We start from the raw sequence: 17,230 nt of genomic DNA on the forward strand, positions 1-17,230 counted from the left end.
AAATGCACAAGTTAGTGAATTAACGTAGTTACGTCCCTTCGCCATAGCGCAACTTCGTCTGGCGCAAGGGTGCGAAGTAGTGCTAGAGTGGGTCAACTTTGCTTGCGAATTTACGCCAGCACCCGTTAGTAAATCGGCAAAGTAATGAAATGATGTCATGCTGGCGAATTTTCGGTAGCATTAGCTGCTTCGTGCATTAGTAAATTTGCCCCTAAGGGAGTTATTCATTAAAGTCAGATTTTAGAAGGTGAAAAATTTTTTGTGGAAAAAAAATCTATTTTTTTGTTATTTATCAAACCCAGATGGTGCTAAAAGTCAGAATAAAAAAGTACTCCATCTCAAACTTGCCTAGGTCATGTAGAAGTATATTATACGATTAATTTGTGATTTTCAGGCAATAATCAGAAAAAAATCTAAAATTTTGGGCATCAAATCTGAAAAAAAGTAAGATTTGGATTTTTTTCACACTTTTCCTGCACCTGACTTTTTCAATTTAATATATTGATAAATAAGGTAGAAATAGGGATGGGAATTTGGTCAAAGTGGTTTTAATAAAACAATGAGACTTTTATACATTTGGATTTTAGTAAATAACCCCCTAAGTGATGTGTGATATCACATCCCTTAGTTCTCTATAACTTGCATCCGAGTAATTGATAAAGCATCTTTATAATCAAGATACAGGTTTCATGATACAATAAGGTCAGTTTCTTGGAAAGTCCTCAAGTGTTCATTTATATTACCCTTTTAGAGTGGGTAAATTACTTGTTCAGGTTTAAGAGACAAAACATGTGAAAGTAAATTGGTACTAAAATAAGTTGTTTATTAAATTCCTTCTTTACAATCTATTTCATGTTTTGCATTTATTGAGCTTAGATCTATCCCTTCGTAACAAATTGGACATATTTTGAATGTTGACCATTTCTTGTCTGAGCCTTCCAAACGCTGGGTGGGTCATCAGTAGTGAAGGGCGAATTTGTCGTATTTCGCTTTGCCGAAAAATTAGCGAATTTCCTGCGAAATCGCAAAACGGGGAAAAATTTGCAAAACGGCGCTGGCGTTTCATTTTTGATGCCGGCTTAAATTCGGTGGCAAATTTTCACGCCGGTTTCACAAATTTATTCACCGGCGGCGAATCACGGGAATTAGCCACAAATTCGTGCCTGGCGAATAAATTCGTCCATCACTAGTCTGCAGTATTTTAGATTCCCTGGGGTGCAAAAAATATAGCTGTAGGTCTGGCTATCAGACAGACAGATATAGGCAGATATTTTCTGGAGTACCTTAACTATAGTGCAACTGAATATAAACTTTTAAATATCAGTACAGTTGTAAGGTCCAATGGGCTTTTCCACTATCCATTCTATTTCTGTATATATAACTAATTATTCTCATTTGCACTGTTTTTTTTTTCAGATACTATGTTCATAGATTTTCTGAGCACTGACAAGGTGTGGGCTTAATGGGGTAGCCTAGAGGTAGGCCTTTAATAAAACTCTATCTGCTGGGATTAAAAATGCATGGTAAATTCCACCAATTATTTTCTGAATGGCCTGTCAAGAAAAAAGAGCTTCAAGAATTTTGCATTTTAATACAGCATTTTATATTTTAGCCAAAAATCGAAATGTGTTGTAAAATGCTTGTCATCTTGTTAGAGAGCGATTGGTAACTGTACTGTAGCCGGAGGGCATGGCAGTGAAATAGATCAGCTTTCAATCAGACATTTACTGTAAGACCCCATTAGCTTAACTCTCTTTATAGGATTCTCTCATTTTTTGCTGAATCCTAGCCATTCTTTTCAGTTGCAAAATAGTCTGAGACAATGGTAGAAAAAAAAATCTGTCTCCCTGTCTGACCAAATCTGTCGGAAATCGCTATTGTTGAGCCTGAAAACCTGCAAATATTTGTAAAAGCTTTAATAAAGCATCTAGCTCAGCTGTTCCTGTTTTATTATATTTTTAGTTATATTCAATACCTACCAAATAAAGTAGCTTTATACAGTAAAAGCAAGTCTAAAAACGACAATAAAACATTCAAGTATATTTTTTTTATTTCTCTACAACTGCAACAGATATTGTTCATTATTCATAGTGAAGAGAGCTGAGTTCTTCAGGCGGCAATAACATGCAGTGCTACACTTACTAAGAGGTCCCCAAATATAAAAATAATGCAGCTTTATTTTCTCATCAATATTACCAAAGGTTATTACCAAAGGTTACAATTTACCTGATTAATTATCTGACCCAAAGGATGGCAGTCATATAGCTGACCTAGGCTTGTAACTACAGGAAAGAATACAAGAGTCACTTGAAAGATCTATTGAAGCTGAAAAGCTTGAGCAATGAGCACATATTGTTGTCTAAATTGACAGAAGCGGTGATATGAGGCTGTAGACCGAGTTAAAGCAAAAAGAAGAAAAATGTAAGCACCCCCTTCGAGTGATCACTTGGGGTGCTGTCCCCTGAATGTCTTGTCTCCATCTTCTTATGGTCTTCCAGGTGTCCCCCATCAGGCTTGGACAAGCACAACTAGAGACCAAATGATGATCCAAATGAAATGACCTGATGTGGTTTTTGTTTTCTGAAAAATAAGATCACCAAGGTAGCAGGTAAATGACTAGAATCACAGCAGGATGCCTAAAACTTGGCATCTCCCAGTGACTTTTGCTTTAAAGCAGGGAAAGACTGTAGACTGTGAAAGGAGAAAATGTCTCCTTTACTTGTAAAAATGTCAACCACCTTGCAGGGTCCAGACAGGGACACTTGTACCCACATGATAGCAGGGCAGTTTGTCAAAACAACTATCTGAGCAGCTCATAAATATAGTCATTGTTGTGTTGTTAGGTTCATACTGGACAAACTGCTCTACCATGAATTCTATGGTGACCTCTAGCCATTAAAGAACACAGGTTTATGACTAGTCAAGTTGATGCCTACTAAAATATTCTTTTAAAACACTTTTATGATTTGCTCTGTGACATGCAATGCACAGGAATACCTTCCCATCTTTTTATTAAGTGTTTTTTAGATCTTCATAAAAATATATTTATAGTGCACTTTCATTTCATATAGCAATGTTATAGAGGGTACTGGCTGCCAAGTGGTTATTGTACACAAAATTGAAATATCCTTGCCTCTTGTATCTTTTGTTGATTGAAATCCACTCAAACTTTCTGTAGTAAAAAATCCAATTGAAAGGGTCTCAATTATTCACAAAGGTAGATATGAACTTCCATGATCTACCACCACTTTTATATAAGAGCTCTGAACAAAACAGTGCATGCAGTTTGGTTTTTGTCATTAAAAGACATTCAGTTCTCTAGCACAAGCTGTATTTATACCTAACAATATTAAATTATTTGAGAATATAAGTGTAACATACCCTGGTGGTCTAGCAGGGACAAGGGACAAGAGACACCCGCCATGAAGACGCCCGCCTGCAGCCCTAGTCTTCTTCGTTTAAGTGATGGTTCCTCTTTGGCATGTGCGGTTGCTCGCTTCCAGGTTTACGCTAGCAGCTTGTGATGTCATCACACTGAGCGGCGCAAAATTCGAATATTTAAAGGGGCTTTGAACTCAAACTCATTGCCCGTTGTTAGGTCTAACTCACTGGCGGAACTACCGGGGGAGCAGGGGGTGCGAGCAGGCCAGGGCCCACAACCCCTCAGGGCCCCCCCCGGCAGCCCGTGCGACACTGAAAATTCGGGCCGTACGGAGGGGGACGGGGCCCGGCTGCGCGTCACGCACCAGGGCCCGCCCCCCTCTAGTTACGCTACTGGTCTAACTTGTTAGTATCCTGGGAGCGATTCCTGAACTGTTTGATTCCTGTTTTGACCCTTGCCTGCCTGACTACTCTGAACTCTCAGCTGCAAAAAATAAGATAAAATCCAGAGGTTCTGCAGTTCACTCCCTTTGCCGGTATAGAAATCTGTTCTCCTTCAGATTAGTCACAATAAAAAAAAAAAATCTTTCATTCATACGAAGAGATCCAGCGGTATGCGTGACCACCTCCTGTGTATAGGTAATGGGTACTTACAAACGTTTAATTATACCACTAGCGTAAAGTATAGTTGCTGTTCAAATCCAGGACATCTTTCAGTTTCTTTCTTTCCAACTTTTTAAACAACACTGCTAGATGGTGCCGTCCTTTATCATAAGCTTTAAACACCGCTACACTCTGGCCGCTCACTGCGAGCTCCTGCGACTGCCTCTATGGACGGCGCCATCTAGCAGTGTTGTTTAAAAAGTTGGAAAGAAAGAAACTGAAAGATGTCCTGGATTTGAACAGCAACTATACTTTAAGCTAGTGGTATACTTAAACGTTTGTAAGTACCCATTACCTATACACAGGAGGTGGTCACGCATACCGTTAAAATATCACAGTTAAAGGGTAACTAAACCCCTCGGTGGAAGCAATCAAACCACACTATATAGTAAATGCACAAAGAGGTGTAAACTTTATTATAAAATACTACACTATATTTTATTTCTTTGTTTTTTTGGTGTCTACCCCTGAGCTTGCAGCACTGGTATCTCTTCGTATGAATGAAAGATTTTTACTCTGAACTCTGCCAATTCTGACCCTTGCCTGCCTGACTACTCTGAACTCTGCCAGTCCTGACCCTTGCCTGCCTGACTATACTGAATTCTACCTGTATTGACCCTTTGCCTATCTGACTATCCTTGCATGCTTCCTGTACCGACCCCGGACTGATTGACCTTGCTTGAACGCCGCTTGAACTGACCACTGCCTGTCTGACACTGCTTGAACTCTGCCTGTACCGACCCCGGCCCACCTGACTACACTTTTCGTCTATTCCCTGAACTGTTGCCTTCAGTCCAAAACCTTGGCAACAACCGTGCCCCTTAGCCTGTCGAGAACTCTTGCTTGGCTCCTCTCTTATTAAGACCTGGTGGCATCTGAGTAGCTGAGGGCTCCTCCTGGGGCCAAAGGTAGCTTCTACAGGCAGAAACAGAGCTGTGACCAGGGAGCTTAGCACTTGTTCTGGATTTAGGGAGCTGATCGTGACAATAAGCTCTTAACCTCTGATTTTGTTAGACGTTGCATAGCAATGCTTTGCTGTCTAGCAGAAAACAGAACAGAGAAATGTAAGAACATGTAGTAAAATAAAAACCCAAAATGCTAATTTATAATTGGAGAGAAACAATAGCTGGCACTAGAATACGCCATGGGTCCAGTTGGACAGACCTGTGCTCGACCTGGACCCACTGACCTGTAACCCGACCCTCACCCAGTATCCTCCTCTGCCTAGAACCACTACCCAACCTGACCTGCAAATAGTTCACTTTTTGCAATTAATGTTCTTATTGCAATTAATAGTTACATAGTTACATAGTTAAATTGGGTTGAAAAAAGACAAAGTCCATCAAGTTCAACCCCTCCAAATGAAAACCCAGCATCCATACACACACCCCTCCCTACTTTTAATTACATTCTATATACCCATACCTATACTAACTATAGAGCTTAGTATCACAATAGCCTTTGATATTATGTCTGTCCAAAAAATCATCCAAGCCATTCTTAAAGGCATTAACTGAATCAGCCATCACAACATCACCCGGCAGTGCATTCCACAACCTCACTGTCCTGACTGTGAAGAACCCCCTACGTTGCTTCAAATGAAAGTTCTTTTCTTCTAGTCTAAAGGGGTGGCCTCTGGTACGGTGATCCTCTTTATGGGTAAAAAGGTCCCCTGCCATTTGTCTATAATGTCCTCTAATGTACTTGTAAAGTGTAATCATGTCCCCTCGCAAGCGCCTTTTTTCCAGAGAAAACAACCCCAACCTTGACAGTCTACCCTCATAATTTAAGTCTTCCATCCCTCTAACCAATTTAGTTGCACTTAGTCTCTGCACTCTCTCCAGCTCATTTATATCCCTCTTAAGGACTGGAGTCCAAAACTGCACTGCATACTCGAGATGAGGCCTTACTAGGGACCTATAAAGAGGCATAATTATGTTTTCATCCCTTGAGTTAATGCCCTTTTTTATGCAAGACAGAACTTTATTTGCTTTAGTAGCCACAGAATGACACTGCCCAGAATTAGACAACGTGTTATCTACAAAGACCCCTAGATCCTTCTCATTTAAGGAAACTCCCAACACACTGCCATTTAGTGTATAACTTGCATTTATATTATTTTTGCCAAAGTGCATAACCTTGCATTTATCAACATTGAACCTCATTTTCCAGTTTGCTGCCCAGTTTTCCAGTTTAGACAAATCACTTTGCAAAGTGGCAGCATCCTGCATGGAACCTATAGTTCTGCACAATTTAGTATCATCTGCAAAAATAGAAACAGTACTTTCAATGCCCACCTCCAAGTCATTAATAAACAAGTTGAAAAGCAAGGGACCTAGTACAGAGACCTGCGGTACTCCACTAACAACACTGGTCCAATTAGAAAATATTCCATTTACCACCACTCTTTGTAGTCTATCTTTTAGCCAGTTCTCTATCCAGGTACAAATACTATGTTCCAGGCCAGCATTCCTTAATTTAACCAGTAACCTTTTGTGTGGCACTGTATTAATCTGCCATCCCAGAATCGAGGTCTCTACTTACATTCTCATAAAAAGAAATTAAGTTAGTCTGGCAAGATCTATTACGCATAAAACCATGCTGGCACAAACTCATAGTATTATGATTTGCTATGAAGTCCAGTATCTTATCCTTTATTAACCCTTCAAAAAGCTTTCCTACCACTGACGTCAGACTAACTGGCCTATAGTTTTGAGTCTGAGAACGGGATCCTTTTTTGAATAGAGGCACCACATTAGCAATTCGCCAGTCTCTCGGCACTATGACTAATGTATTGATTAATTCCATATATCCATTGTATAACAGATGAGGTACATTCGTCTTCAATGGCTAGATGAAATATGTAACACATTTAGCACATTTATGGGGAATGCAATAAAATTAGCAAAAAGAACAAATTTGCAAATAAAAATGTGCATGTTGCAACACAAAATTCTTCATTAGGGGGGGCGGAGTTTGCCAGCTGAACCGGATGGACGCGTACTACTAGCGCTCCGTCTAAAAGGAAGAAGTTTTGAGGGGAAAATAGCTTTCTGATTCCCCCAAAAGCTTTACAAAGTGACCGAATTGCTCCGTGTCAATGAGGGGGACCAGACAGGCACAAAAACAGCAGCAGAAGGCAGTTTCCGCTTTCTTTATTCCAGCCGCAGTCAAGTCTCCGCACGCAGCCACAGGGACCGGCGCCAGCTTGGATCCGTTGCGCAGTAAGAAACCTGTCTCGCCGACTGCTATGGCGAATAAATCTCCGGAGCACACGCCTGCCACAGCGGCCCAAATTAAGGAAATGCTCCTAGACATGAAACACACTCTGCAGAGTGATATCAAACAACTATCTGATGACCTCAGAAAAGAGATCAGAGATCTGGGTGATCGCACTGCGCACCTAGAGGAGAAAATGGGTGAGTTTGCTGATGCCCACAATGACTTAGCAGATTCCCGAAATAAAGCACACTCTGAGCTTGAACGCTTGTCGGACAAAGTGACAGACCTAGAAGATAGGTCCCGTAGGAATAATCTACGGTTCAGGGGGATACCTGAAACTGTGCTTCCCAGGGATTTGGAAACCCATATCATTGATTTACTTCGAGTGATACTGCCAGATAGACATTCATTGGAATTGGCTATTGATCGCATTCATAGGGTTCCCAAACCTAGAACGGCCCCTGATAATGTCCCCAGGGATGTCCTTGCCAGATTCGTGTTTTACCAGACGAAAGACAAACTGCTTTCTCTTGCTCGCAAAAAGGAAAACTGGCCGCAGCAATACCAGCACCTGGAAATCTATATGGACTTAGCTCCTGCCACTCTGCTTAAACGCAAGGCCTTTGCAGAGATCACAAAAATTTTAAGGCAGAATGATATCCCATACCGCTGGGGTTACCCAGTTAAGCTTATCATTCAGCGTAATGGGACACCTACTATACTGTCTACTGTGACCGACGCCAAAAAAGCTCTTGCCAGATGGGATCTACCTTCAGCTCCTCCTAAAGATTCTGTGCCAGAGCGACACTCACCAACACGCTCGCCAAAAAAGCTTTAGAAGGATTGGCATAAAGTTTGATGCCTTCTCCCGAATTGTTTGATATTTTCCCACTCTCAGTTTGCTTCTCGATGTTGAGATATCTCCTTATGAAACAGACGACTCTTTAACCTATCCACCCCCCAAGGCTCCATACTTGGAATTGGAGTCGAGCTGTGGTTACCTGCTAAAAACCACAAGCACCTTGTTAAGCTCTAATGCTCTCTAAGGTTTATTCACCTGTTGATTGTTTGCTTTTTTTCAATGATCTGATTGTTAGTACATGGCATATGTTTTTTTTCGGTTTCATATTAGTTAGCGCACGGCATAATGTCAGTTTTATGTTTGATTGTGGCGGCCCTGTCGGGAGAAAGCATGCACACCTTCAGCAGAAATGGTACGGTTTTATTCGTTAAATTGCAGGGGTTTAAATTCCCCCAATAAACGGAATCAAATACTGCATGATGCTTAGAAGGCGAAGGCGGAGGTTCTCTTTTGCCAGGAAACTCATTTCTGTTGTTCAGCCCCTCCCAAATTCTCCAACAAACGTTTCCCACATAACTATCATGCCTATGCTAAAAACAAGACTAAAGGGGTTTCCATTCTTGTATCATCCAAAATACCGTTTCAGTTCAGGGGTGTGCATGCTGACCCTGCGGGTAGATATTTAATGTTGATATGTGTATTGGGGAATGTTACATACTCTCTGATTAACGTATATGCCCCAAATGAGCACCAAACCAGCTTTCTTACAAAAATTCTCCCAAAACTCCTTCACTATAAAGTTGGAAAATGTGTAATTGCTGGGGATTTCAACATAGTCTCAGACCCTAACGTTGATATTGTCAAAGGTCAGGGTGGCCCTATAACGCAGGCGCAGAGAAACCATTGCAAAACGTTTAGTAATCTTCTACATTCCCACGGCCTAATAGATGTGTGGAGAGCGAAGAACCCACTTGCCAGGGACTATACCTATTTCTCCCCTCGTTTCAGCACACATACTAGAATAGATGCATTTTTTGCTGACCCCCAAACCACTACACAAACTATAAATGCCTGGATAGGATTGAGAACTTGGTCTGACCATGCCCCTGTTGGTATAGAGATTCTCAACTCTACTCCCCCTATGGATAAATTACCATGGAGACTGAATGATAGTCTACTTCTCAGAGACGAAAATAAAGCTCACATTGAACAAATTCTAAAACAATATTTCACTTTGAACTCTAATGGTGAAGTAGGCCCACAGACAGTATGGTTGGCACATAAAGCGGTTTTGCGGGGGGAGTTTATTTCCCTTGCTAAAAAGCTTAGAACATCCAGAGATGACACTCAATTGCAACTCGAGACTAAATTAGCGTCTTTGGAAAAACAAGCTATTCGTCAGAATAGTGCCTTACAGCTCCCAGAAATAAAAGAAATCAGACAAAAACTAAATGACATTATCGCGGCTAAAACAGCCTATCGGCTGAAATTACTCAAAAAACTCTTTTATTCTAAAGGCAATAAAGCTGATCGATTATTAGCATCGCAACTGAAAAAACAACAAGCCCAGGCTAGGATTAGTCATATAACATCTATGCATGGCAAACAAACTGACCCTAAAGCTATTGCTAATGAATTTGCCGCCTATTACTCTGAATTATATAATCTCAAAAATAATAATGCAGTGACAAAACCAACCTTAACTATAATTAGGGACTATCTAGATGGAATTAATCTCCCTCATCCCACGCAAGCGCAGCAGGATATTTTGAATTCTCCAATTTCAAGCGAGGAGGTAACAGCTGTAATAAAGAGCCTAAAACTTAATAAAGCCCCGGGCCCAGATGGGTTTACTAACAACTATTATAAAATATTTTCCCCTATACTCTCCCCATATTTGCTTCGGGTTTTCCAAAATATCATGGATTCAGGAGAAGTAAATCCCGAGTATCTTCAAGCCCATATTGTTACAATTCCCAAGCCAGGAAAGCCCCCTGATCAATGCCAAAGCTACCGCCCTATAGCGTTGCTGAATACTGATCTTAAATTATATGCTAAACTCTTGGCTCAGAGACTTAATCAGGTTCTCCCTTCCCTTATTGATCCGAATCAAGTTGGGTTTGTTCTCCATAGACAAGGTTCGGATAGTACCCGTAGATTCCATAATATTATACATATATTAAAAAAGCAGAAAACCCCAGCGCTCCTGTTGTCTTTGGATGCGGAGAAGGCGTTCGACAGGGTCAACTGGGCATACATGGAGGAGACTCTCAGGCAATACCAGATAGGTCCAACTTTCCTTAGAGCTGTACTTCCCCTGTACACGAATCCTACAGCTAAGATATGTACGGCGGGGGCCCCATCTGTCTCTTGGTATAAGATAAACCAATCCAAAACTCAAGCACTCCCCTTTCATATTCCATATCCTAGTCTGCAAGGCTATAAACATTCTTATAATTTTGATTGGAGGGACACGTATATTACGTATCTGGGCCTTAAGATCCCCAAAGATCCTGAGGATATTTATAGGTTAAACCATCAACCCCTGCTGAAAATGATAGAATCAGAATGTATCAAATGGAAATCAGAATCTATCTCATGGTTGGGAAGAATCATTTCTATAAAAATGAACATTCTGCTGAAAATATTATATTTATTTAGGACGTTGCACATAGCGTTACCACCACGATACTGTCCGGCCATACAAAAAATCATAAATCGTTTTATTTGGGCAAATAAGCCCCCTAGAGTTGCTTTCAGTTGTGCTCAATTCCCTAGGAACTCTGGTGGGCTGGGGTTCACTAACATAAGAATGTATTCTATTGCTACAATGTTGGAAACTGTAATTCGATTGCACTCCCCGTCTGGGGTTAGGAATTGGGTAGACATTGAGTCCAACTTTGTTAGTGATCACAATTTGTTGCAACTATTCTGGCTACCTAAGAAATCAAGGCCATCTATTACGAACCTATTGCCAACAACTCGAACTCTGTTACATATCTGGGATGTCATAGCTAAAAAGCTTTAGCTTACCTCCTTCCCATCACCACTGACTCCCATCACAGCCTTGAAATATTTGATCCCTAACATCAATCTCCAAACATGGATTACTAAAGGAATCACTGATGTTGGGCACTTGTATTTTGCGAATTCCTTGAGGGGATTTGAGGACTTAGCTGAAAAGTATGATCTACCAATTTCTCAACATTACACTTACCTTCAGGTGACTCATTTTCTTAAATCTCATCTCCCGAATGTAAAGCTCCTACGCCAAAAGACGAGAATGGAATATCTTTGTAGTAAAGCATGGGACGGTAAAGGACTCATTTCAGATTGCTATAAACAGCAACTCCAGTTATCGGATGACTTTAAATTTCCGTATATGCAGAAATGGGAGGATGATCTTCAGGTTCATTTTGCCCCTCGCATTTGGCAGTATTCCATTTCAGCCCCCAAAGGTGCCACCAACTGCACAAACCATGTTGAAACGCATCTAAAAATACTTCACCGCTGGTACCTTACTCTGCAAAAGATAGCAAAAATAAACTCCCAATATTCTTCTTTGTGTTGGAGGCAATGTGGGGAGGTTGGCACATATCTTCACATGTGGTGGCACTGTACATCAGTTCAACCGTTTTGGTCTAAAGTCTTTGTCCTACTGAAAGACAGATTGGACTATACTCTGCCGTGCTTGCCCCAGATAGGGCTGCCACAAATATATCCTGAAAATTCTCCAAGCCTTAATAAGAAACTGTTGTTCCATATTTTCAATACGGCGGCTACTCTAATAGCAAAATCCTGGAAACAAAAGGAGACACCTACTATACAACACCTACTCCAACAATTGGACTCTAGAGAACATATGGAGAGGATGACTGCAGAAACGCTGGAGTCCAAACTCAAATGTGGCCAGATCTGGGACCCTTGGCATCCTTTATAAATCTCGTGATGTTATGTCTTCTGTAATTATTGCTATGAGTGATGTCAGGAGATATGAGTAATGGTTGCCTACCCTAAAACCCTATAACCTTACTTTTTATGCCAGATATGCCATGTACTACTTATGTTTTTTTTGTTTTCTATTACTTAATGATGCCTTTATATTGTTTTATTTTATCTTCCTTTATTTTCACTTTCCTTTCTAATATTATGTACCAAACAGACTGAATACTGTTTGGGTTGATATGTGCTTTGAGTATGTTCACTCAAGTCAAATGTATGTTTTGAACTTGTTTTTCACATAATAAACATACAAGTTTAAAAATTCTTCATTAGGGTCTGGCCACACGAGCAGATTCATTGAGATTAGTTTCCCCAGTGATAAATCTCCTCTTCTTCGGGGCGACAATCTCCCCGTACTGCCTTCCCCCTGCCCTCCGCCGGCTAAAATGAAAATCGGCAATGCAATGCAGTGATTCGTTTTCAGAAGTTGCCCGAAGTTTCCTCCTGATCGCAGCCATCGGCAATACAGAAAATCATTAGCTACTACTCAAGTCTGTTGCTTAGGATCTGTTCTCTTCCTAAAAGTATTGGTGTCCTGTGTAGGAGCTTGTGTTTGCTTCCAATAAATCTTTACACCAATGCTCCTTTAATCTGTCTCCCTTCCTGTGACATCTGTTGTCTCTTTTAGCAGCCTTTTTACAGAGCATTTGGGTGACAAGTGTAAGAGACTGCAATTTCTCAAGTTCAGATAGCAATCCTTTATGTAAAATGAGTACCACCTCTGCAGCAAATATTTATCCTTTTTGTTTACCAGCTCTGCAATTAAAAAACAGTCAGTGATTGCCATTAAAGTTATGTACAAACCTTGTCGGCAAGGTTTGGGGGGTTGCTTCTGCATGTAAAGCACATATTGAAAACATAAGACGTAAGAAAGTTTATATTTGTATATAAGTTTTATATTTAAGCAATATACATTTTCAGCAACTTATTTTGTACACAATGTTATCAATGTTATGTTTGAGGGGCTAAACTTAAACGCCTAACAAACTTCTGATTTAAAGGGCATGTAAAGGCAAAAAAATAAAATCCCATTTTTACTTTCTTAAATGAAAAAGAAACCTATCTCCAATATACTTTAATTAAAAATGTGTACCGTTTTTATAAGAAACCTGACTGTATGCAGTGAAATTCTTCCTTCATTTACTGCTGTGGATAGGGATTGTCAGATGGTCCCTAACTGCTGAGCAGGGAAACAATCATACTTATGAACAGCAGGGGGAGCCCCCGCCTTACTTCCCAGCTATGCAGAACTCAAGCAGCTTTGTTTATGACGACCCCTAAGCAGCCCACATCACATTGAGCATGTGCACACTCTTAGACTTGCAAAGATATTTAACAAAGTTACAAGATGGTGACCCCCTGTAGCCAACTTTGAAAGCATAAATTATTTGTTTGATTAGGCTTGTGGTGCAGTAAGTTCATGTTTATATTTAGTATACAAAATACAGCATTTCTAGCCTTATTCTATTTTAGACTTTACATGCCCTTGAAAGGTGATGAAGGTCAAAAGTAGAATTTGTGAATATTTGCCATATTGAAAATGGCTAATTATTGGTGTTTATATCATTTAGACACCTAATACCAGCCCTGTGTATAGTCATACAGACAGTGTCGGACTGGGACACCAGGGGCCCACCAAAAACCTTAGACTAGGGGCCCATCTAAAAACTTCAGACTAGGTGTCCACTCTCAGTACTATTATTATTATTTTCCTCACTCAACCTCAATTCTCCCAGTCTCTTTTCTTTACATACTATAATCTATTATTCCATCTATTAAGCCTTTTTTCTCATAGAAATAAAGAATGACCATGAAATAGTCCAAATGTTTAGCAGCATGAGGGCCCACTGATATCTGGGCCCACCGGGAGTTTTCCTGGTATCCCAGTGGGCCAGTCCGACACTGAATACAGACTTATTTTATTAATGCTTAGCTATTTATGCAGGCCTATGCAGGTGAGATGCAGGATTTGGCAGGTTGTGGGAAGTGTTAACACATTTCTGGGGGTTTTAGTTACATGTTTTATGTGTTATAACAGTTTTGCTAATAAAGGTGAAACTGCCCTTTACTCTGTGAGTCACAGTTCTCCCAAGACACTAGTGTAACTTAATAGTTACAGTTGTATAAAAATTAGTGATGGGCGAATTTATTCGCCAGGCGCGAATTCGCGGCGAATTTGCGCGATTCGCGGCAGGCGAATAAATTTGCAAAACGCCCGCGAAAATTCGCAGAAAAAAATTCGCCGGCGTCAAATTTTTTTTTCGAAAAAACGTACGCCGGCGTCAAAAACGGGCGCCGGCGTAAAAAAAACGGGCGCCGGCGTCAAAAACGAGACGCCGGCGCCGTTTCGCGAATTTTTCGGCGAAGCGAAACTGCACAAATTCGCCCATCACTAATAAAAATGCAGGTGCTGAGTATTCTGGACTCTATGCCAAAATGTCTCTTATTTAATTAAGTTTCAGAAACTTTGTATATATTTCTGGCATCAGTGCAGGAGATTAACGAGAAACTCAGGACATTTTAATAAAAATCGGTGACAGCTGGCTGAGCTGTAAAAATCGGGACTGTGCCTCAGAAAACAGGACATTTGGGAGGTATAGTCATACTGTACTATAGCTGGACATATTATGGTTATGATGGACAGTAGTGTCTGGTCACACATCTGCCTGTTCAACGTCTCATTCCCAAATCAAAGAGATCTGAAAGTGTCCCTCCATTTGCTGCTTTAACAGCCCTTACTCTTCTCGCAAGGTTTCCACTAGATGGATTTCTATGGCTGTTTATTTGGGTTGAGGTCAGGGCTTTGAGCAGTTAAGATCTTTTATCTCAGCAAACCTGGCTTTGTGCAGGGGGAATTATTGTGCTGAAACAGGAAAGGGCTGAACAGGCCTTCTCCAAACTGTTCCACCGAGTAGGGAACATGGCATTGTCAAGGATATCATTTTACCCTGTATACTCAAGGTTTGACTTGCTGGAACTTAGATCTACCCCCAACCATGCAAATAAGTGCCAGACTATGACATTTTCTTCACCAAACCTTCCATCTGGCATTAGTGATTAAGACAGGTGGTATTCTTGTGATAGAGTCTTGCATCAAGTCAGGTACCCTCAAAATATCCGCAATATGATTGGCACTCAGACAAAGTTTACTTGATTTGCCCAATATGTGGGTGGCCTGTGGGTATCCGATCTGCTGCAGTGGGGGGGTGGCCACAGGGGGAAACACAACAAAATCAAATCCTCCTAATGTTAAAAATGATTTTTGTGGTGTCACTCCGGCCAAATGTGACATCACATCCAGCCAGTAGGGATGTAGCGAACTGCCGATTTGGTGTTCGCGAACGCCGTTCGCGAACACCGGCAAAAAATGTGAACGTTCGCGAACATGTTCGCGAACTTCGAACACCGCAAAAATCGTTCGATTCGAACGATCGAAGGATATTAATTGTTCGATCAAAGGATTTTCATTCGAATCGAACGATCGAAGCCATTCGATCGAATGCTTTTCATTGGATCCAATGCTTACAATCGTTCAAACGAATGGAAATCGTTCGATTTTTAGCGGTCGAAGGAATTCGAATGGTCGAATGGTCGAACGATCGAACGCGAACTCAAACTGCGAACGTTCCCAAACGTTCGCGAACATTCGGCGGACCCTCAATTCGAGGGTTAGAGGTTTTCAAATTTTTTTCATTAGTAAATGCCTGAAAAATTTACATTTTTAGAGGTTTTTGTATTTTTTTTGGATTGGTCAGCATTTTTTTTTCATTTTTTTTCCAGATCTTTTAATAAATTTCATGACATTCATGGTTTTAAAGAATATGAATCCTTCATTGGGTCAGATATCCACACAATACCTGCAATATAATCAGGACTGATTATACTTGGTTTGCCCATTGTGCGGGCGGTCCATGGCTACCTGATCCGCTGCATGGTGGGGAATGCAGGAGGCCAATCCAGGGGAAACACAACAAAAAAGAAGCCGCCTAATGTTAAAAACCAACAGTCTTGATGTCACTTCCAGCCGGAGTGGTGATCCCTGCGGGGATCGGGTCAGGTGGAAATACATGGCATTGTAATGGTGGGTAAGCAGGTCCGAGTCTAAGGCTAAGGGAAAACAGGTACAGGTTGAGTGCAGGTCTGAAAAAAAAACAGACCCATGCAGGTCTCTACCATAGGCGGAGGGCAATGTTCCCTCTAATTCCTTCATAGCTATTTGCACAAATAAATTATTTTGTGTGCAAGTGTTAAACTTGTGTGCACAGGTCAGAATTAATACAAAACAAATACAAAAAAATTATTTGTGTGCAGCACAAGTTGTAGTTCACTGGCCCCAAAATTTGTGTGCACATGCACAAACACACACCTTAGAGGGAACATTGGTGGAGGGTGTTTTTTTTATTTGGAGAGGTTAAAGACAACATACACGGGTAAAATTTACGTTAGTGTGGGTGTACAGGCTGAATGGTTAAATAATATATGATTTTGGCCATTCCCATTTGTATTCTTGTAGATATACTATAAATATTACATTATTGTGAATACTTTGCAACAATCAAAACACATTATATGGCAAAAATATCAGGACAAAGTTTAAATATTCTAGATGACTTAACAGGCAGGCTCATACATGACAAACATAACTATGGGCAGTTGTTAGTCACTCACAATGGTGTAAAGGTAGACTCTGAAGCTGGGGAAGCATGTCTGCTGGAATAATGAATCCCATTTTCTATCTGACAGTCTGACTGGTGAGTCTGGGATTGATGGATGTCAGGAGATATAGACATGAATGGATCTGTGTTTTAAGACCAGAACCTAATCTGTGCCCGTCTTCCCCTAGCCTGACCCAGACCCACTTACCTGCCTTGCGACACCATATTTTTCCCCCTGATCTGATCCCTGCACTAATTGCTGCACTGGCTGGTAGGGATGTAGCGAACTGTTCGCCCGCAAACTAGTTTGCGCGAACTTCGACCGTTCGCGTCCGCCGAATGTTCGCGAACGTTTGGGAACGTTCGCAGTTTGAGTTCGCGTTCGATCGTTCGACCATTCGACCATTCGAATTCCTTCGACCGCTAAAAATCGAACGATTTCCATTCGTTCGAACGATTGTAAGCATTGGATCCAATGAAAAGCATTCGATCGAATGGCTTCGAT

The sequence above is a fragment of the Xenopus laevis genome, chromosome 2S, assembly GCF_017654675.1.
Source record: "Xenopus laevis strain J_2021 chromosome 2S, Xenopus_laevis_v10.1, whole genome shotgun sequence".
Lineage (NCBI taxonomy): Eukaryota > Metazoa > Chordata > Amphibia > Anura > Pipidae > Xenopus > Xenopus laevis.